Raw genomic sequence first — 25,074 nt, 5'->3', positions numbered from 1 at the left:
TCCAAGGGACCGGATGCCTGGAAGGTCGACGGACACAATTTTGGCAGTAGAAGCGAGAAACGCTTGAAACCACAAATGGGAAAAATAGCTCTTCAGATGTATTCCAGACGTATCCTCACACGTACCTACGCACAGACGTATCCAAGTATATGTGTATCTACATGCTTACATATCCATATACCCACACAAAGTTTGAAGGCCGAAAGGAGGCGAGACAGTAGAGAAAAAGTAAGGGAAAAGACGAAAGGACAGAGAACAGCTTCAGTGAAATTGGAGTGAACCAGAACTAAGCAGGTTATGTAATTGTACAATTTTTGTTGTTGTTGTTCTTATAGGGTTTAACGCCATTTTTCAGCACAAGATAGTCTATACATGGCGGCCAGTATTAATGGTGGAGGAAGAACCCGGGAAAACCCCGGAAAGAACCACCGACCCACAATCATAAAGAAATCTTCCTAATGTATTGTATTATCACCATTGTTTATGTAACTGATTAAATTTTGATTTTTATGTACGGGGCTCGAGTCATTCTGTTATAAATATCTGCTCATATCTCTGTTTATTCTACCTATAAGTTGACTCGATCTGGGCAATAACACCGAGGGCGATCATCTCCTAGATAACGAGGACACTAACACAAATTCTTCAGTACATATGCGTGGGAACTAAATAATGCAATTTCTCAGCAAATAATGGCTGTTAATAAATTAGGGCCAATTACGAGTGGCCGGAGACAGGTATAATGTATGTGGCAAGAAGAATTTTGTTTCTACGAGCCTTTTTTGTTCATCCGGATTACCGACCTGTTCTAACCATATATTGTATAGCGGGGTTTTTCTCACCTACGAAACAAAAATTTGATGGATTTTGCCAAAAGCTACAGGTTGAAACCTATGGCATATTATATTTTAGCGAATGTAGATTAAATAAGTTTATAGTGTTTAAGATGATAATTTGTATGAGATTTATTTTTGAGATCCCACTATTAGACTGATGAACCGTAAAAATGTATACACCGCTAAAAATTCTCACTACACTGTAGATATCGGCAGAACGTAACTAAAAACTCATGGACTCGAGCTTAATAAGGTTCTACCGTAGACAAAGTAACGTACGGTGGGTATAGCGTGCTTCAATGATCACGACCTTTTACGCAAATCGCATGACTTCAAAAACTACCTACTTAAATCATACATACCTATATACCATACTTGCCTTATCAGCATTTGGTAAACAGCAAATAGCTAAAACAAAGTTAACTTATTGCTTTTGACAGATCTGTATAAACAAACATTATAGTATCATTTTCAATGTGTTGATTGAAACGAAAAATATTCAATAAAAGTTGCTGCTTTGAACCAAAATATTGCTAACAAGTTTGAACTATATTAACTGAAAATATTCAATGTATTTGGATGGTTTGAACTGAAAATATTCACTAAATTATGATGGTTTGAACTTTAGATATCAATAAAACTGAATGATTTTAACAGAAAATATATTCAGTCAAACGTTATAATATTTATCCCGTTTATAATACTAAGTAATGCAGCTAATTATATGATGAAGGTGCGGTTTCTTTATCGCTATTAAAGGAATGTCGTTGCTTATTTTAATTGCTTAATCCCGTTTCAGATACAACACCCACAAATGTATTAGAACCCACCAAATGCACTAGGACCCACCAAATGCCTTAGAACCCACCAAATGCAATAGGACCCACCAAATGCTCTCTTCGTATTATATAGTGTGCATGGGAAGCCTTTACCTTACACCTCTTACTAGTTCTGCGTGGCTATATTCACTTACTAATGGTCTGAATTTGCCTCTAAGCCCATCTACCCTTTCGGGCACTCACACGGTATGCAATGTTCTGGTACTTGATCATATTTTATTTGTTGCTGTATCTTTTCAATTTTGAAAGCCTTAAAATAAAAAAAGACAAAGGACCCCTGAACAAAATAATGTACACCCACATATGAAGAAACGTCTTGTTTAGGACGATCGTGCATCATGGATAAAATGTTATTGTGTTTAAAAACCAATTTGTACTACCTATGAAAAGAGGGTGGGCTGATTTGCAAAATCTATCAGATCCTTCAAAGACACGCCCTAGTCACGCGCATGTATTCTTCAAATTCATTCTTCATTGAAATACCTATAGATGGGTTTTTATATGACTGTGAGCAGACTATGTTTCAAATGCATACAATTTTTTAATCTGAATGCACTCAATATACACTCTGTACAAAATCTGGAACCACAATAAACTCGTCTCCAAGTTAGTTTGACAGAAAATATATTAATATGATAATTAGAAGGGATGAGTCTGTTTAAGACAGTTTGTTTACAACGACTCAAATATAATTTCCAGGTATAGAGTCTTGAGACTGTATCAACTAATATTTAAAGTCGACAAGCCGCATAACAATAAAGAAATAAAAACAAACTTAGGCATATATATATATATATATATATATATATATATATATATATATATATATATATATATATATATATATATATGTGTGTGTGTGTGTGTGTGTGTGTGTGTGTGTGTGTGCAGTGGTTGTCCTTTCCCACAACTTCATTTGTGACAAGGCCAATAAAATGGTTGATGGGAAAACAAATTCTTCACGACAAACGTCAAAGATTCAAAGATAACAAAAGAGATATGATGATAGGTTTGAATTACAATCTTGGATTTTTTCACTTCTTGCACAAAAACAGAGCACTGCATACTTCGGTGAAACAAGCAACTGTGTCGTTCGCATAACATCACGTAAACCAAGTGGCAGATTTACAACCGTAGTTTTTGTCACCAAAGAAGTTGAGATAAACAAGACAAAACTGAATGGCTGTCCTTCTTAAGAAACTTCTTTCCTATATAATAGTTCACAAGTAAGTAAATGTGAGGAGCAACAAAAAGAATAAAAGATCATATGTAAAAATACTGCATACAGTAGTCAGCATTCGACATTTTCTCTTTGGAAGACTGCCCAGAAAAAAAAAATTGTTACATCTATAAGATTTAACACTTCACAAGCACTGTAAATATGTTTTCATGAGGACAACGGGCGTAAAAGGGCAGAGAAATGAATCAAGTGTTAATAACAAGTGTTAATAAATATTGTTTACCCCATTCGCTCGTAGATTTATAGAAAGAAATGACTTAACTTTAACGTGATTTGACCCAGTTCTCTTGCTTAAGTATCATAAAACAAGCTAGTTTTCTATTTTCTCAAATAATAAATAAATAAAACACGATATATGTTACGTTCTTGTGGCTGAACATGGCACGAGGTTATTTGATTTCGTTAGGCTACGACATAACAAAGCAGGTATGCTATTTAGTACCGAGGGGATTGGAGTAAAGTGCCAGGCCAAACAGCACATCACGGTAGCTGGCCCAGGATGATACGATGGTAGGAAATCAACCCGCATGCTGGCACGCTAATCACTGAGCCAATAATATGCTTCCTTCACATTGATACATTACAACGATTAAAAAAATCTACAGATACATTAAGACGATGAAAGGAATTGACATATACATTACAACGATTAAAAGAATCTAGATACATTATGGCGATGAAAGGAATTGACAGATACATTACACCGATTCAAAGAATCTACAGATACATTAAGGCGATGAAAGGAATTGACAGATACATTGCAATGATTAAAACAATCTACAGATACATTAAGACGATGAAAGGAATCTACAGATCGAGTAAAACTTGATTTTAGCGGACAGTCACATGAATGAATAACCAAAATGACCGTAATAAGTAGGTGTACGATTTTAGCAATTAGTCAAAAGAATCACCAATTATGTCCACAATATCTGGGCGTCCGCTGACTACAAATTACTAATATGATAGAAAAGGTGAAATGAAGTGTCCATTAGGATAGGTTCTACTCTAACAGAAAAAAAAAAAAGAAAAGATATTAACGTGCACAGTGATATTCAAATAAAGTACAGTTTCACATCAAAATATCTTAAATACGGCTTGCTATCGTCCGTTTATCATAATTTTAATCATTTTAGTGAATTGTTAATATTTACGTTTTGAAAAAGTATTTCTCCCACGCATTCTAGTGGAGTATTTCACCCTCCCTTGCTCACACTTCCCCCAAACCCTTCACTACTCCATTACACTGTTATATAACCTTGACATGAACATGCAAATTTAACTGTGACATGAAGCGATATAAATATCATAGATTTAAATTTCTAAAGTGCTTATTCTCATTAATGTTTTTTCCAATATGCTTCACACAGTGTCAGGCTGAATGTGGTATGCCTTGTACACCCTTTAACTTGCACTTCCATTCGACATAACTTTGAATAATATTTGTCGAACGTACCTCTTGCAAGATTTGTAAAAACAAAAAAACAAAAATATAAGGGGTCGAAATTTTAAAGGACAATCCTGTTCCCCCAATGTTAAATTGATAATTGCTTTTATTTAATATTTTGTAATCAAGCTACTTTCTTAAAACTGGAAACATTTACTCTAGGAAGTACATTAATCCAGATGTTATACGTTTCACTTTATTGGTTGTTGTTGTTGTTGTAGGGTTTAACGCCATTTTTTCAGCACACGATAGGCTATACATGGCGGCCAGTATTAATGGTGGAGGAAGAACCCGGAAAACCCCCGGAAAGAACCACCGACCCACGAGAAGCTACAGGCAAGCTTTCTCACATACCCACATTGGCTGAATCCGAGACTCGAACCCACGCAGACAGTGGTGAGATGGCAGTGATCTGTAACGGGGAGCGCCGTAGACCACTCGGCCACTTGGGGCCCCCACTTTATTGGAAAAACGGTATTGAAGTTTAAATATCACCATATTTTAATGAAACTCGTCAAAATGTTTTAATGGCACAAAAGGGCCTGATTTTGCCCCTTTCTTCAGTTTGTCTGTTCTTGTGCAAGCCCTTTTACATTGCTTTTATACAAATGACAAAAGTACACGTTGATTATATTACTGATGATTTTGAATATAGATTTAGAAACATCTAAAGCTCCAGAATAGTCCCTACTATTCATCCGCTTTGATGACCATTATTACCCATATGCTTTAAAAGTCCCTACTGCCCACACGCTTTAGTAGCCTCTATTGCCCAAATGCTTTAAGGGCCCCTATTGTTCATAATATGTTATAGTCCATATTACTCCTGCGCTTTTACAAGTAAAGTGACAAATGTGTCTATTCCTTTCTGGACAAAAAGTCAGAAGAAACCTTTCATTAACTATAACGCTTCTAACAAAACTGCATCGGAATATAAAACACATTATTCTATACGTTGACAGGTCTTACTAAGGAAATAATTTGTTGTTGTTGTTGTTGTTGTTGTAGGGTTTAACGCCATTTTTCAGCACACGATAGGCTATACATGGCGGCCAGTATTAATGGTGGAGGAAGAACCCTGCAAAACCCAGGGAAGAACCACCGACCCACGAGAAGCTACTGGCAGGCTTTCCCACGTACCCACGCTAGCCGAGCCTTGGACTCGAACCCACGCAGTCAGAGGTGAGATGGCAGTGATCCGTAACGGAGAGCGCTTTAGACCACTCGGCCACTCGGGGCCCCGAAATAATTTGTAAAAACTGTAGACGCTTGAGTCATGTAAAGCAAAGTGGTCAACAGCTTTAACACCGTTAACTACATGGATAAAAATGATTACGTTTGTGGGCCATACATGACACATATTTTGGTAATTATACTGTACTTATAAAACTGACTTTTTGCATAAGGGCCCCACCCAACTCCCCCCCACCCACCCCAAAAGAAAAATGGCCCGCGGGCCACTCTGATCTTAGCCATGATATATTTTTTACCGAAGGTTATCTTACCTGATGCCACAAATAAATTATATCCCAAAGATGAAGTGGTAGGAATAACTCATTCCACAAATGTATCCTTCTTAAATACCTCCATGTCTGCGTGTCGTGTGTATGGGAGTATGGGAGTGTTTTTCTCTCAAAGGTTTTCCAAACCACAGAAGTATTCCGCTTGTGCTTTCTAGCAGAACCAAACATCTGTAAAAATATGCTAGCGGAAACAAATGAAGCTTATATGACTATATTGATTTCCCACTTGGAGAGGATCATGGGGTGAAATGGAAAGCTCTTCCTTGCGAAGATGAGAAGTTCTAACACATGAATAAGTAAATGACATGCGGGGGAGTAGCTCCACAAAAGGTTCACCAAGCCCTTGACGTTCTCCGCATTGTGCTTTCTAGCTGAGTTAAGCATCTGTTAATGTTATAATAATGCCAGCTAGCCAAAGGACATCAAGTGTATACGAGACTATTGACTTCCCCACTAGTGAGGGCGTGGGGTGAAATGCAAAGCTCTTACGTTCGGAAACAAGAAAAGGAACTGTAAATTCTATGTTGGAGATGAGAAAGGAAATACTTGGGGACATCTGAACGACGAATAAATTAGTACAGAATAGACATTCCGTTACAATATCATTAGGCACGTGAGAGGGTATAAGGTCTTAGCATAAAAGCCAGATTCACGCTCCCAATGTAAACTAAAAACATTTAAGGTGTTATACATTGTATGAAATGCTTGAAATGTTAAGGAAAATGGCATAAAAAATAGGTGAGAAAAATATGTCAAGCCAACCATAACTGCGTTATTGCGGATTTATTATCACAAATGATTGAATTTTAAGTATTTTATGGAATCGCAGTAGAATTTGTGTTGTTACTGATTTCCCTGGATATGTGAACATTATTGACCTTTATTTAAAAAAAAAAAAAACATTCTTTGCAGTAGAAATATGGATTATATTTCTTCTCCAAAGATGCTTTCATGCATGCTTTTATCATGAAAGAAGCAATTTTAACTTCAGTGAAATGTATACAAGATATTGCGAGTCTGTGTATAAAATGCTAGAACATTTCTTCTTTTTCACAAAATGAAACGAGATCTCCTGTAAGATTTATTAATTTCGTTGTAATTTACATATTATATCAGTGACTTAGAAAATTAATTTCTTTAAACTAAGGCCTCAACCGAAGCAGTTTGGACAAAATATATGTGACTCATTCAAATTTCCTGATAGACCTGGGCTGACGACAGGGATTAATACACAATATTAGGCATGTATCGTCCGTTGGCAAATAATGATAATCGTTTTCTGGTATTTGATAAGATATTCTAATTCCTGTTATTAATGCCGATGGAAATGTAAACTGAAAATGTCCTTATGCGAATCCGATGTCAGAAACAGCCACAATATCATTCAGACTATATCATTTAAAAACCCGTGAATAGATGCCGTGTGTGCCCCCGCCAAATTTAATTGTTTTTACTTTCCACCATCTTTTATACAAAATGTGTAACACGTCCCTCTGGAAAATACTGCATGATATTCATCAATGTGTCAATAATATTAAATTAAGATAATTCCTCTTTCTATGGTCATATCAACGCCGATATTGTAAAATTACAATATACAATAAATTACATACAAAGAAATGTTAACTTAAAGTATGGCGACATCTTGTTCCAGGATAAGCAAGTCTGAATGTAACTGAAATCTATCAATTCTCAATGATAAAACTTTACTAATCTTCTGAAATCAGCTGCAAAGATGATATATCTCCAACATCTGGTTTTCAGTGAAAGAACTGTGTAAACAACTTGTCAAATACGTGAATAAAGGCACAATGGCATAGGCTCTAGGCTCCTTAAGTATGATATGGAAAATTAATCAGTCAATCAATAAGCATACACGCACACACACAGAATGGACAGTTTGTCTAACGCAAGCACCCTTAAAAAGCACGTCGTTTATCTTTTTTTTCTCTTCTGTTTTAGTTTTTTGTTGTTGTCTTTTGTGTTTTGAGGGTGTTTATGGGCTGATTGTTTTTGTTACGATTTATTATTGTGCTTTTTTATTGGTTTGTTCATGGTTTTGATTTGTTTTTGTTTTTATATGTCGGTATTTCACTCTTCAAATATACCGAGCAAATAAAGGAAAAGAAAAATGCAATTCATCCCGTTCAGAAATATGGAAAAGTGCTTTAATAAGAATTTGGCGAATGACTGATTCCCAAGCGCTTAGCAGAGGTGGGAATGGAAACCAAATATTCCACAAGTATGAAATATATAGATAACTTCGCCCTAAGACAGTAATAACAGATAATGTTGCAATGCAGCATATTGTCAAGAGGTGGGGAAAACCATCAATCATAACTTATCACATTCAGCAAACACCTGATATCAGCAATCAAGCTGTCAGCTAGGATGTTTGTGGCACAGATAACCATCGCGTTATATTCATATATGTATATTGTTATGTATATTTAAATACTTAATATATATTGTTTGTTAGTTAGGTATTTTTTAAATTTTGTATGTTACACGTGACCATGTCCAAAATGGAATTCATTTCTAATCTATCTGATTTGACTTTTTTATTTTTTTTTTATTCTGTAAACAACTAATACATAGGTAAATTATTCTCCATGCGTATGGGTTTAAAATCAGAATTATTATTAAAAGAAGTAAATATGTTTATTTGGGTCTAGGTCTTGGTTTTGTTCTTTCCTTATTGTCTTTCACATAATCCAGGTTCTGTATGTATATTGTTATGTATGTATATTATTATTATTATTATTATAATTATTATTATTATTATTATTATTATTATTATTATTGTTGGTAATAATAATAATAATAATAATAATAATAAACTTTATTTAACGAGGATAACACATTTCGTCACGGCTGACCCATCTGCCATGTGGTGCTCAATTTCTTTAATGATATTTTAAAAGAACAAGGGAATTTGAAAAACGTATCCTCAGTGGTAAGGAATTATATACAGTGGTTGTTGATACGGCAAATGAGCTTTTGTAATGATTGGTTTTCGACCACGGAATCTGGAGATCCTTGTTGGTCGTCGATCGGAGATCACGCTCAGTATTTGATGATCTTAGTTCAATTAGGTTAGAGATATAATCTGGAGAAAGACCGTTAAAAAAACGTATATGTCATGATTCCTTTAAAATAAAGAATACGTTTTTGTATAGGTTGCTATTGCAGACGTGAAAACAACACATTCGACGGAGTCATAACAGGAAGTTTGAGTAATATTCGGGCTGCTCTTTTATAGTTTATCAATTCTGTACAGATTATATTGAATGTGTTTTCCCATATGGTACAGCTGTAATCTATCAGTGGTAGTATATAACACGAAAAATAAAGTTCAAGTGACTGGGGAGGTAGAAATTTGGAACGCAATTTTAACAGAATTATTCTTTTGACTACCATTGCACATAGGTGATCGATATGTGCATTCCAGCTGAGATGTTGATCACTGTAGATACCAAGAAGTTCTTTTTATATTTTTTACAATAGATAGGTTTAAGCCATTTTGAGTTAAAAGTAAATCAGTGTTAGTAGATAGACGCTGCCTTGTTCCGATTGTCATACATTTAATTTTACAGATATTAATATGCATTTTGTTTTGACGACACCAAACTGATATATTGTTAATGTCGATTTGAAATTTATTTTTACTAAAATCTAGAGATTTTCCAGATAAATGCAATGTAGAGTCGTAAGCGAAAAGATTTGTGTTAGAGTGCGCTGGATGAAAGGCTAAGTCATTGATAAATAGTAGAAAAAGAAAAGGCCCTAATATAGATCCTTGAGGAACACCACTTAAGATAAGACTTGTTTCGGAAGTATATTTACCCGTGCAAGCAACCTGGTGTATGTTAATTAGATACGACGTGAACCAGGAAACTGAGTATGGAGAAAACATGTTGGCTGAATTTTTTTTAATGAGCACCGAATGGTCAATCAAATCGAATTCTTTTTCAAAATCTAAGAAGGCTGCGCCAGTAAGTTCGCCTGATTCTACTGCTGGTTGCCATTGGTCTATACGTTTCGTCAGTGCAATCTGATATGAATGATTCGGTCAAAAACTGATTGTTTTATGGAGGAGTTGGCACTTGTCATGATATCTGAAAATATGCTTTCTGACATGTTTTTTTGATAATTTTTGAAAGTACAGATAGAACCGATAAGGGTCGACAGTTGGACTGATCATTTTATTTTTCCATTTCCCTTATGACTTGCGAATACTTTTGCTAACTTCAATGACTCCGGGAATTTACAGGAAGTCATACTACAGTTAATTATTTCTTTAAACGACTCTGAGATTGATAAAGCCGACATTTTCGAAGTTTTGGGGTGAATTCTATCTAGACCAGCTGATTTGTTTGTGTCAAGTTTATTGAGAATATCAAAAGTGTCGTTTATCGTTATTAAGGGAATGTTGAGACTAACATGATCGGGTACCCTTTCATTCATTCACGAATTTAGTACGTTTTTTTGTAAGATTAGACCTGTTAAGGGTATGGGATATATTAGTAAAATAGAGGTTCAGTTGGTTTGCAATATCGAGCTCATCAGTATAACTAATGCCATCAGCTATAATTTCACACGGAGCTAGAGGTGCAGGTTTCGTTGCAGTTAGATTTCACAAGTGATTCCAGATGGATCTATTATGGGAGTTTGAGGTGATGGCTTCTCTGGAAAAGGAGTCTTTGCATTTTATAAAGAGTTATTTGACTTTTTGTTCCGCCACAAACGATAGTTTGTAAAGCCTTTATATGTATGATAGTAGTTTCGTTTGCCTTGTGCCTCTGCGATTTCATTGCTATACCATTCTGGTTGTTTCGATCTTTTAATTCTTTTGATGCGTCTGGGGGCGTGTTTATTGAGGATAGTAAGAAAACAGTGGTTCCAGATAGAAAAGTCATAATCTGGGTACATGTTAGGGAAAGTTAATGAGTTAATGTTTTGTGATAGTTCGGTGAGAAATTCATTTTCGGCAAAGTTTTTAAAACATCAGTATTGCATATAGAAGTATAAGATGTTTCTCTTTGCGCTCTGTTGCTAATGAGTTGCACATATAGGATAGTGATCACTAATAGGGAAACATGGTACGTTTATTTCGTAGAGATTGGTTGGATGGGTAGTACAGATGTGGTCGGTCAGAGTAGAAGTACAGGCTGTTGCTCTTGTTGGAGCATATATTACCTGTGAAAGGTCGTGTAGTTGTATCATATGTAGCCTCAGAGAGAAAATCAATAATAAAGTCTGCCATGATAATTACTTCATTGCTGGAAGATAAAGCAGCCTCTAACTCATGTTAAAATTGGTCAGTCCATTAGGAGAGGGAGTTTGAAGGTCGGTAAGCAGAGCAGGTATAAATATATTGACTGTTGAGGAAACTGAACTCGATCCATATTGTATCTATATAAGAAATTTCAAAATCTGTTCTTCTCTTGTATGATAAGTTATTTGAAACGTACACGACTATCGCTCCTCATATGCCTTGTGGTCGATCTTGTCTTTCCAAAGGAAAGTTGCTAATATATATAGCACAGTCGGGTACATTACAATCTAGAAAGGTTTCGCATAGTCCAATTACTTCATTTTGTATCTTACATCTTAGTTTATCGATCTTTGGTAAGTTATATATTACAGAGGTTGATAAGTTGCAAACCTTTTATTTCAGACCAAACAATGTATAGTTTACATTTTTCCCATTTGTTGTGGGAATGAAAACGGATTTATTAGTTATTCCCGAGTCTGAGGAAAAGACCTTATAACCTTGGCATGTACAATTAGAATTAGTACTTTATACCAAGAAAGAGTCGGACCAACTTTCCCCAAGAACATGATACCTATTTGTGACTGAGGTACATGTATTATTATCATTGTACCTAGATGGACGTATCTAATGGTTATAATTATAGCAAGGTACGCCACATCTGTCATGTGCGTACTGTTGTATGATTGAAGCGTCCGTTTTCTAATGCCTTGTACATAGGATATTGAAACACGTGATGGAATATTTGTTTATCAGAATTAGGTAAATGAATATGAAATAATACAGATGATTTTAAGATACTGAAGAACAGGCTGTGGTCCTTGAAAACCTAACAGGTCGACTTCCTCTAATACAAAAAGCCATGGAGAATATCAAGGTGGTTGCATCGGACTGTTTTTGTAGATTTATTATGATTTATGAAAATGTAAACCAAAACAGTGTGAGAACCAATTTTGATTCCGATAAATTTACTACTCCATGAAATTAAATGCAAGATCTTAACAAATGTTAGAAAATCGAATTAAACCATGCAATATTTTCCCAATTTACTGTATATTACCACCTAACTGGTACGGTGAGAAATGAGCCGCTTCGTTTTGATTTCAAAATGATGATTCGAACTGTATAGTATGTTTATTAAATATTTTGTAAATAGTTCTGAAATGTTATGCAATGTACTCCATACGATTCAGCTGTTAACATGAGTTGGTTATTTTTGTGAGGGAAACCTGAGAAACTCAAGAAATATATTCAGCTAGGATAGTCGACCTCCGACCGTTGACCCTGGTACACGGAATAGACGAGGGTAGAACTAATGAAGACTCTTATGGTTAGCCCTGTATATTCTCTTCCACCTGTTCGTTAAGCAATATATACGTTTCACAGTATATTTGTCCTTTTTCTTATAGTGCTAACCAGAACTTCAATTGTCATCGATCTAACTGAAAAATTAGACTAAAGGTAAACAAATTTAATCCATGTTTATAGTTACAAAGACTCAGTGCACTATACATCTAGTTATAGAGTTTAGCGGTCAAAAGACTCAGTACACCTATTCCATACTTTAATAATTAAAATTAAATACTGAAGACCAATAACTAACGTTTTGGACTGGTTACTCTTGAAAATAAGTGTTTGATTCACGAATACGGACTGTTTTCTGATCAGAGTTATTAAAACTAGGTTTTCGTGGACTCAGATAACTCGTTAATGACAAGCATTTGACGAAGGTTATAAAATGTACCAAGTAAAAATGTACCACTACTACACCAGTCCTTAAATTCTGGATTTAAGTTAAGGAAGTTGAGAGACAGTATAACGATAACATGATGGGAGACTATATTTGGGGGCTGATTCGTGAAAGTGATTTAAAGTGTGCTCGTAGATCTCGAAAAACTACTCACTTCTAAATCTTTTGTGGTCATTTTTGTATTACTTTAGTATAAATACATGTTAATTGTGATTCATTTGTTGTTGCTTTTTCTGACTTTATGTGAACGAAAAGACACAAATTCGCCTATTTTCTCACTGGAAATAGGTACATTTCAAAATACCACTGTCTTGGTCACAACATCTAAGTTTGTGGAGAATAATAGCCATTTCCTATACTTTTAAGGCATAAGCAATTACGAAATAACACGTGCTACACTGGAACAAAACTTGTGTTACATAGTGTATTCATGTTCTACTAGAGATTCATGACTTTCATTATTTCTCTGATGAATTCCATTTGCTTATTATACAAACTGACCTGGCAATCATGAAACTGAGTAAACAAATTTAATATATTATCAAAGTATCTAACTTGAAATCTATAATAAAGTTTTCCTCTGCTGGCTTGTGGATGTAGAACAGGTCCGACGGACCCTCCCACGTGTGGGATGTGGTGACTAATTGAAGCTAAATGGCATGACTCGGTCCTGGATAGAACATGCTACCTCCCGCATCCGAGGCGGACGCTCGAACCACTAGGCCAAGTGAGCGGTTTACAAACATACATACATACGTACATACGTACGTACATACATACATACATACACACGTACGTACATACATACATACATACATACATACATACATACATACATACATACATGCATGCATGCATGCATGTATGCATACAAACACACACACACACACACACATACATACATACATACATACATACATACATATATACATAAGCGGGAGGTCGTGGGTTCGATCCCCAGCCGAGTCATACCAAAGACTTACAAAAATGGTATTAACAGCTGCCTCGGTTGGCAATCAGCATTAAGAGGTTAGTGTTAGGACTGGTCGGCCTGGTGTCAGGATAATGTGACTGGGTGGGATATCATGCTTCATGTCTGCGGCATGATGCCCCAATGCTAGACATCACTATAAATTGCCACATTGCAGACATCGTAGCGATAAGACTGAAAAACTGTTAAAGTTACGTTAAAAATCCAAATCACATCACAAGATACATACATACATACATACATACATACATACATACGCACGCACGCAAACACATACATACATACATACATACATACAACCATACATACAACAATACATGCAACCATACCTACCTGCATACCTATAGACCTACATACATGCAACCATACATACAACCATACATACATACATGCATACATACATACATACATACATACATACATTCCCGTATTATGTTTTAAATTTCATGCATACGTATCTAGTCTTAATGTGCGCTGTTTCTGAAATACTAATGATTTTTAAATGCTTTGGTTTAAAGTTTATTTTAATAATGTTCTTAGCATGCATTATTTGATCAAAAATGTGTCGGGACTAAAGGTGTCCTGTAAGTTTGGTTGAAAAAACTTCACCCTTTTCCACTCATAAACATGTTCTTTTTGATTAACCAAAAATACAATAATGACAGCTAAAAAGCATCTGGAAGCCGAGCACGGGCACGATTGATAACAGTACATGCGTGAGTCAAGCATCTAAAAGAAAAGGATCTAACAAACAGTCTCAGCGATCTGAACCAAAACCAGAACAGGTGATAACGTTATCAGATCACAATTCAGTATCTTCACTATCAAATGATAAAAATGACAGTTCAATAACAACAGAGAACTTATACAAGATAATAGACCTAAAACATTTTATACAAAGCAGTATTCAACAAATGAAAGATGACATTAGAAATGAATTGAAAACTGAGCTTGACAAGATACGTAAAGAACTGCTCAGTAGAGATATTAACTCGACTAGGTTACAATCAGAATTAGGAAGATGCAAAGAGGAAGAGAAGAAGGTATCACAAGACAACCTGGCCTTGAGAATCTCATTCAGGGAGAAGAATAACCAGCTGGAAACTATAAATGCTCACCAGCTGTTTCTACACCAATTACTCGGTGATAAAGTATATAACAAGGCTAAAGAAAATGTAACTTCAAAATGTGAGGCAGAAACTCAGACATTACTAGCTGATATAGTGCGTATGGGCAATCATTCAAATGAAACACAAACGGAAAAGAGGGCTAAAGCGATAAATGCTCTGGACTCTGATTATATCAAACGGCGGAAGCATTTATCGGATCAAACAGAATATACGGCCAAGTCAACTGACTCAAGGGAAGGAGTGACGTTGACACTGTCCACCATACTCAATACCTCCAACGAAGAACCTACATTAGTTAAAGATAACGGTGTACGTGATTATCACCAAGATCAGAAATACTCGGCACGAGTACACACAAGGAACAACGATAGGGAGAGAAGGTCACCATTAGCAAACAATCCGGGCACCTCATCGAAGGACACTGATAAAGTAAACAAACCGATTGAAGTTATCACAACCAACAGAAACTACATACCACATAAACGAATGAGGAACTCTTATGAACGTCGAGTCCTAATGTCAAGAATACCAGTTGATAGAACAAGAGAGGAGATGAGAACCTGTATTAAAAAACACGCTAAAATTAAAGGGGTAGAAGTAATTGACTCTCAAGTATTAAAGCATTGTCGAGTAAGAGGAGGAAAGGACACTTTTACTGTTTTAATCACGGTAGATAAGTTAGACTTTGAGAAAGTTTTAGAGGAAGGTTTTTGGCCAAATTTTGTATGGGCAAGAGAATGGTATGAAGATTGTGGTGATAAGGACACCCAGCAGTACTGGCGTAAATAAATAAAGAAGCAGTAAGTAAAATACATATATTATGGTAAATTGCTATATAGTCTTTGCAATACTTGTTTTGAAAATCTATTTTTCGTTAAGTCAACTAATGTCTAGTCATACATTTCGTTTGTTGACGTGGAACGTAAAAGGAGTCATGTACGGGTCACCTTACTTGTATTCTTTGCTAAATGAGGTAGATGTTGCTGTACTTACTGAGCATTGGCTTCTCCCGGAGCAGCTCAATTTCCTAGATAATATACATCCAGATTTTAAATCATTCGCACGCTCTGACAAAAGACTAGCAGTAAATTTCGAAGAAAGGCTAAGGCATACGGGGTTCGGGGGAATAGCAATCCTTTATAGGAAATCACTCCGCGTTAATCCTTTGTCGAGCGCTGGCAGTGACAGAGTTTTAGGGATAGAGGTAAAATGTAACGATAGACTTAAATATTTTATATTCGGGGCACTTTTGCCATCAACTAATTTTCCTATTGCAAGTTACTCCGAAACAATAGAAGAACTAAAGGATCAGTTTGATATTTTCTGCAAAGAAGGCATTCCCGTACTTGCCGGAGACTTCAATGGTCAGCTAAGTTCACTGTTTAGCTCCAAAGCAAATTGTTTAACATCAAACGCTAGAGGCACTATTCTGGAAAAGTTTCTGAGCGATAGACATTTAATATCTGTTAATAGTCAATCCATTTGTGAAGGGCCAGATTTTACTTTTTTCTCAACCGATGGCAAATCAAAATCTTTGATAGACCATATACTATTGCAAAAAAGTAAATTCGATTTAGTGGTTAAGGCAGAAATAATAGATGATCATCCTTTGAACATTTCAGATCATCTTCCTGTAAAAATAGAGTTGGTCACACCTTTAGTACATAAGGCAACAATGGCTGACAAGCATATCATTCATTCCGTAAATTGGAAGAAAACCTCAGCAGAACAAATAAATAGATATAAGGAAGTAACAGGCAATGAATTGTTAGCGCAAATGCATAAAGCAGAACTAGCGACGAATGTCGATATTTAAATTATTATTCAAGACACGGTAAAGATTTTACATGAAGCAGCTTCTAGGTTTCTCCCCATAAAGAGGTTTTGCCCATACGCAAACCCCTATTGGAAACTATTAAACGTAAAAAAGTTTCACACGGAAATGCGGCTGAAACGCAGGGTATGGATTTCTAATGGTAGGCCAAGAGGCTGGGAATATATATCATATGCGAACTATAAGAAAGCGAAGAAATTGTTTGCAAAAGAATTATTGAAAGCTAAAGAAACATACGATAGAGAACAATTTAGTGAGCTTGAAAAGGCTGCAGAGCTCGATATTTCTACTTTCTATAAGTTTATACGTAATAAAAGAAATAAACGCGATTACATTCACGAAATCGAATCAAACGGAAAAATTGTACGCGATCACGACTCTATTAGAGAGTTATGGGCAAATCATTTCTCCAGTTTATCACTGCCTGACAATACTTATCTGTACGATGAAAATCATTACCAGATGGTCTTAGCAGAGGTCAGAAAACAAACTAAAGAAACCTATTCACACTTTGATGAACTTGTTGATAAAATCCCCACTAGAGACGAAATCAGTAGTGCAATTAGCTCTCTCAATAAAGATAAGGCATGTGGCCACGACGGTATTGTTGCTGAGCATTTACTGTCTGCGGACCCTCCAAGCAGTGTACAATTACTTGAAATTATATTCACAAAAGTGTACGAGGCCGAGAAGTACCCGTGCCACTTTAAACAAGGTTTGGTTATACCGATATTCAAAGGAGGGGGAAAGAACAAATTAGATATGAATAATTACCGCGATATAACTATAATTCCAGTGCTTCAGAAAGTTCTAGAACAAATTATATATAGTAGACTACTTATATTTTCTAAGCAGATTTCCTTTCCAAATCCGTTGCAACAGGGTTTTAGAAATAATTGCGGTAGTATCACTGCAGCGTTCTGTATCAAAGAATCTATATGCTACTATTTGGATAAAAATACTCCTGTCTATGCTACATTTCTTGATAATGCTAAAGCCTTCAACACAGTTTGGCATAACGGGTTATTCTACAAGTTGTACAGACTTGGCATCAAAGGGAAGACCTGGCGCATGATGAAAGATTCGTTTGAGAGAGTAACAAGCTCTGTTTTATATGCGGGCAAGCTGTCCAAACGCTTCGATATTAGGCAGGGTGTAGGACAGGGCCGTATCTTGTCTGCCTGGTTCTTTCTTGTAATGATAGATGATTTGATCACGGAATTAGATCACACTTTGCGAGGTCTAAATCTTGTTGATCTCCACCTGCCTTGTGTCTTATTAGCAGATGACACAGCTGTAATGTCTAACTCGCGTCATTCAATGCAACAGCTACTTGATACAATTTCCGACTATGCGAAAAGGTGGAGATTAAGATATAATGCAGATAAAAGTTGCACCATCTTGTTTACTTAAGAAAAGAACGACTGGTATACCTTTTTTATGCTCGACAAATCTCCAATTCCGGCAGTCAAAAGTAAGAAGTATGCCGGCATACCTCTAAAATACAACTTAAAACCAAACGACGCGACAAAAGAAGCATGTGATAAAGGCAAACACTTGTTAAACTCTTTATATTTTATTTGTATCAGAGATGGAGGAATGAACCCTCTAACAAGTCTGAAGATTTGGAAAAGAATTATTCTAACCTCGGTCCTATATGGATGTGAACTATGGTCAGGTATCACAAACTCGAATATAGAAGAACTTGAGTTATGCCAGAGATATGCAGCGCGACGTACGCAAGCTTTCGATAAATATTCGCCTACGGAGGCAACGAGTAGTACCTTAGGACTCTGGTCAATGGAAGCATACATAGATAGGATGAAATTGCTCTTTTTCAACCGATTGTGTAAGGGCGATTGGACTTTTATATGGAAAAAGATTTTCATTATGCGCCTATGTCAGTATCTGAACAACCCGCTAAAACAGACGGGATTTATACCTGATATTGACAAAATAACTAAAAAATATGGTATGGGAAATGTTCTTTTAGACTATGCAGCAAGAGTACAAACTGAAGAAAAACTCATCTGGAATCGACATATTACTGATATTATCCAAAACCATGAAGAAACTACCTGGAGAGCAAATATGGAACTAAGGGGTGATTTAATTCACTTCAGAAACATTCATTTGGACTTAAAACCAAGTAATATATGGTTTCTCGGGCGTAAATTTCCATCCATGTTATGGCCTGTCTCTGAAGTAATGAAACTATATATCATGCCTGTTGGTAAAGTTATGGTATGCAAACTCTGTGGAAAAGAGACTGACGACAGAGCGAAACATCTTATTTTAGGCTGCGAAATGCTGCTTGAGGAACGAAACGTTTTCTTTGAGAGAGTGATTGACTCTTTAGAAGTGAGAGACGGGGTTAACTTATTCAATCAAAAAGACGATATATTGTTGGAGACACTTCTTGGAAGCAGGGTTGACTGCATGTCGTCTATTGACGATGACGTATCAGATAGGCTCATGTTGGTGACCGCAAAAAGCATAGCTTCATTCTACAATAAAATGTGTGCCCTACAATCAACTAACATGCCCTAACATGATATTAAAAGTAAGTAGTAAATTAACAGTAAATATAAACAATTAAAGGCCAAAGTCTTCTTGTCAAATCCGCAAATTTTATTGTATGACAGCTGTTTGTGTGTGTGTTTATGTATTTGTTTATGTATTTGTTTATGTTTATTTCCAAGAGATTTCTATATGGTTTTCTGTATTTATATATCTCATTTTGTAAATGCATTAGTTGACGATGTATATATCATGCTTGCGTTCTCGTCTATGATGTGTCTCATAATCCTATGATATGTATAGTATGTATCTTAGCAACCTGATATAATCTTTGTTGAAGAGGTAACTAAGTAATTTAGACAGTCAGTCATAGATAAATGCATGCACGCACGCATACGCGCAAACAAGTATATATATGCATAAATACATGCGTCATATGAAGAAAAAAAACCTACATATAGAATTACAGTGTTATAAGTTTTTCATTTCATTTTCGTTACTATCTCGAACTTAATGTTAAGCACATAACACTATAGACGTATTAACTTTTCGAAATATTATCATCATCAAGCAACTGTTAAAAGATTAGTGCCTTGCTCCGCCCAATGACTGCAGATTTGCATAATTGCAGGCATTGAGATATTTCGTTTTGTCAATACGGTAGCTGACACAGTATTACTATTGTATTTTTGTCAAGTTTCTGTTTTATTTTATGATCTTGTATTATCATGAATTTGTTTATTCTGATGTAATCTCTTTTTAAAGAGGAAATAAAGTCAGTCAGTCATACATACACACATGCATACATACACACACACACATACATACATACATACATACATACACATACACACACATGCATACATACATACACACACATGCATACATACATGCACACACATACATACATACATACATACATACATACATACATATACACATGCATACATACATATACACACACACATTTGTTGTATGACAGCTGTATACAGTGTATATGTTTATGTATATATATGTATATGTATGTATTTATGTATGTATGTATGTACATGAATGTGTGTGTATGTATGTGTATATGGATATATGTGTGTATGTATATATGTGTATATGTGTATGTATATGTGTATGTATGTATGTATATGTGTGTGTGTTTGTTTATGTGTTTTTGTATTTGTTTATGTATATTTCCTAGAGATTTCTATATGGTTTTCTGTATTTATATATCTCATTTTGTAAATGCATTAGTTGACGATGTATATATCATGCTTGCGTTCTCGTCTATGATGTGTCTCATAATCCTATGATATGTATAATATGTATCTTAGCAACCTGATATACTCTTTGTTGAAGAGGTAACTAAGTCATTTAGACAGTCAGTCATAGATAAATGCATGCACGCACGCATACGCGCAAACAAGTATATATATGCATAAATACATGTATCATATGAAAAGACTACATATAGAATTACACTGTTATAAGTTTTCCATTTCATTTTCGTTTCTATCTCGAACTTAATGTTAAGCACATAACACTTTAGACGTATTAAATTTTCGAAATATTATCATCATCAAGAATCTGTTAAAAGATCAGTGCCATGCTCAGCCAAATGATTGCAGATTTGCATAATTGCACGTATTGAGATATTTCGTTTTGTCAATACGGTAGCTGACACAGTATTACTATTGTATTACTATTGTATCTTTGTCACTTTTCTGTTCTATTTTATGATTTTGTATTATCCTGAATTTGTTTAATCTGATGTAATCTCTTTTGAAGAGGAAATAAAGTCAGTCAGTCAGTCAGTCATACATACATACATACGTACATACATACATTCCCGTATTATGTTTTAAATTTCATGCATACGTATCTAGTCTTAAGGTGCGCTGTTTCTGAAATACTAATGATTTTTAAATGCTTTGGTTTAAAGTTTATTTTAATAAAGTTCTTAGCATGCATTATTTGATCAAAAATGTGTCGGGACTAAAGGTGTCCTGTAAGTTTGGTTGAAAAAACATCACCCTTTTCCACTCATAAACATGTTCTTTTTGATTAACCAAAAATACAATAATGACAGCTAAAGAGCATCTGGAATATAGCTGAAGGAAAGAACAGAAAAACTTAAATGTGCTAGGCTATTACCGTTGAGGTCAGTCGTACAGTAAAAGATCGTCTACGACATATATGGATTGAAGTGGGCGTGTTTACGTCGATGTAATAATTCCTGAACACATGTAGCTCAGTGAATGTATTATATACACATCTGTCATGTATATATAATATGACTATATAATAGGGCAGACCCTAAGGTCTGATTGTATAATAATTACTAATTAATCAGATCATAGATATATAGTCAATCTTTTCCGTGTTACCAATGACTGGAATGAGACAGAGTACACACTTACTCTACTTATCAGTAGATTTTGGGTCTTTGCTCTTCGTGGTTTGGCGTGAGCTCCATATGAGAATTTACGCTAAACAGATCTTCAAAAACGTATGATTTATACCTCTGACACAGCAAAAGACACACGTTTACAAGTTTCGACATAATCAGTAGTCATTCTATACAACACGTTACTATCTATCTTATCAGGGTTATGAACAAGAGTCGATGGCGACAGGTGCGTTGGATTTACATGTTGATTTAATTAATAATAAGAAAAATATATATTCACGCTTCATTACAAAGTAACCAAAGTAACAATAAAAATAGTAGGGAAATTTATTGTAAAACTTAGTAAGATCAAAACCCGAATATCTTAAACGATTTTGGACCCAATTTTTAAAACAAACATAAAAATGCCGCGAATTGTGTCGCGAATGGTTTATACACATCCCTCAAACGTGTCTGAGATGGAGATAACCTATTATATATTTACAATGTAAGACTTTTAACACAAACATCTCAACATTTTTTTTAAAAATCTCATTCAAATGTATCTTATCCTACAAACAATCTCAGACGTTCTAAAAATTCCCTCCAGAGGATGAAGTAAAGTTATTTAGGTTTACTCATTATCGGGTATTTGTACATTTGTGTGCTTTTATGTTAATCGTCACACAAACACACGCTGCATACCAATTCCCTTAAGAAACAAAAGTATTTTTAAAAAAAAGAAAACAAGAACAAACAATTAAGGGAAATCGTGTGTATATAATAATACGAATATATAAACATTCTCTCGACCGTGTGATGTTGTTTCTACGTCAATAATGAATTTCCACAAATAATCATTAGTGACGTATGTATGCATATATGAAAATAACTTTAAAAATTATTAATAATCCCCGTTTTCTAAATGAATTTAATATGGTATACAATTTCATCGCACTCCGTTCTGCTTTCTGTTCCCCACCCTCTCTCGTGCATAACGGAAAAAAACTACGCAGATATATGGAGTGAGAGAGAAAAAGAATTTGGGATGGAAGAAAACCTTAAAATTGAACTTACACCAAGTAACCTACAATAATATGGTTCGTCGTAATGGTATGTGTACACTTTCCGTGGAATTATCTACAGTCTTTATAATATCAATGATACATAGTCGCAGACTCTGTCCACGTTAATTGTAAATTTATTGTTTACGAGGCAAACATACTGTGATGTATTTAATGTTTTGTTGTTGTTTGTTAAATCTATTATAATGTTCTAAAAATCGAGTATTATTAATGAAATATGCAAATGTCTAAAGGCCGCCTCTCTCTCTCTCTCTCTCTCTCTGCACCATCTTAACAAAATACGGACGAAAATCTACGAAAAGACGAGCGCATACGATTTTCGCCTGTGTCATCTGACGATGTCTCTAGACTTATGAATGATAGTAAATGTTACGTCAAACCGACCAAAAGGAGAGAGAGAGAGAAAGAGAGAGAGAGAGAGTTTTAAAGTCAAACCGACCAAACGGAGGGAGCTTATGGTCGGTAGGACTGTTATTAAAGCAGAATAATGACTTTGATCAACTGTAAATATATTACATTTTTTTTAACTACATCTTGTTGGTTCGTCATTTCGCTTAGTTTCTATTCCACACTAATGTATATGCGCCGTAACGTAAATGGTTGCGTTCAGGTGAATGGCGTAGCTAACCGCGTGTTTGTAGTGCTCTACTTTCTTCATTAAAACGATCTTTCATGTTTAAATCATAATTGTGTCTTATGTTGATTTAATCAATGTGAATAAAAAATAGAAACTCGCAAAAGACAACAATCAGCTTATCAATATGCAAAGATGATTGCAAATATCAACAAAAGACACATAACTACATTTTGTAGCGGACACTCGGGATGTGAGGAGTTCATTCATCCGGTCAATACACAGTTTGCCTGTAGTCAATCTTAAGCTGCGTTCAAAGGGCAAATATTTGTATTTGTATGTGATATAAATAAATTATATGTACATTATGTACGCTGTATCAATGATATACCACTCGCTGTATACATTTTGCAGTAAAAGGAAACTTGGCAAGCCTCGTTTCCTTTTAATGAAAAATTTATACATCTCGTGGTATATCATTGATACAGCGTACATAATATAACGTAAACATCCCGATGACGGAGGTTACAAAATACAACAAACGCCAGAGGGATATACCTTCTTCGTCAGCTGTACATTTATACTCTCCTTCTTTGTCATTTTTACAGCGCATCGTACTGCGGGTTACCTCTGTCTCTAGTTTACCCTCTGTCGCTAGTTAACCCTACTACATTGCTAGTTTACCCTCTGTTGTAAGTCGCTAGTTCACCCTCTGTCGCTAGTTAGCCCTACTAGATCGCTTGTTTACCCTCTGTCGCTAGTTAGCCCTACTACATTGCTAGTTTACCCTCTGTCGCTAGTTAGCCCTACTACATCGCTTGTTTACCCTCTGTCGCTTGTTAGCCCTACTACATTGCTAGTTTACCCTCAGTCGCTAGTTAGCCCCACTACATTGCTAGTTTACCCTCTGTCGCTAGTTAACCCTACTACATCGCTTGTTTACCCTCTGTCGCTAGTTAACCCTACTACATTGCTAGTTTACCCTCTGTTGCTAGTTAACCTTACTACATTGCTAGTTTACCCTCTGTCGCTAGTTAACCCTACTACATTGCTAGTTTACCCTCTGTTGTAAGTCTCTGATGTCCAATCCGAATTAGCAAGCAGGGCGTCATTGCATGTGTAAAAGGGTCGCTTGGTAATTGTGCTGATGTTGGTCGGCAGGACTCATCGTATTACACAGATCTATTTGTATGCTAATTAGCAGTTATATGCATTTGTTTCAATGTTGTACGCCCATCCATGCAAGTACTTTTGTTGTAAATGTGCACATTGATCACACTGCATTGTGTTTATCTATTAAAATCTATTAAACAAGGACAAGAGGCCAAACGGTCATATCACTTGTGCAGTTTTATGCAATATATATACCGTCACATTTTAATACCTATTCATCTTTTTTACATCTCCCGTTGATCGGGAAGCTTTATTTTGCACCGTTACCATCTTACCGTTTTTAATTTCAACCATTTGTTCTTTTATATCGCTGGTCGATATAGGACCTTTTATAAGTTTTAAAAGATTATACAAATAACACTTTGTTTGGCGCTAAATAGTCTAACAGTGCCGATGCGCCGTTAAAAATCAACCAATCAATCAATCAATCAACCAAACGGTCATGTTCCCCCGTCCTGCTTTATAGATTCAGCCAGG

At 35.5% G+C, this 25,074-nt stretch overlaps 1 protein-coding gene across 1 annotated transcript in view; it reads right to left on the bottom strand.

The window, feature by feature from the left end:
• Positions 1 to 6,232, bottom strand: part of LOC149774988 (cytochrome P450 1A4-like) — a 38,785-nt gene extending 32,553 nt beyond the window's left edge. Inside the window, exon 1 of the mRNA XM_089944575.1 lies at positions 5,868 to 6,232. The gene's annotated coding sequence lies outside the window, so the exon portion shown is untranslated. The remainder of the gene's footprint in view (positions 1 to 5,867) is intronic.
• Positions 6,233 to 25,074: the final 18,842 nt, after the last annotated feature.

The sequence above is a fragment of the Sinohyriopsis cumingii genome, unplaced genomic scaffold (genome assembly GCF_028554795.1).
Source record: "Sinohyriopsis cumingii isolate HCF-2022 unplaced genomic scaffold, ASM2855479v2 utg000043l, whole genome shotgun sequence".
NCBI lineage: Eukaryota > Metazoa > Mollusca > Bivalvia > Unionida > Unionidae > Sinohyriopsis > Sinohyriopsis cumingii.
This window is presented reverse-complemented; position numbering and strand designations above follow the sequence as displayed.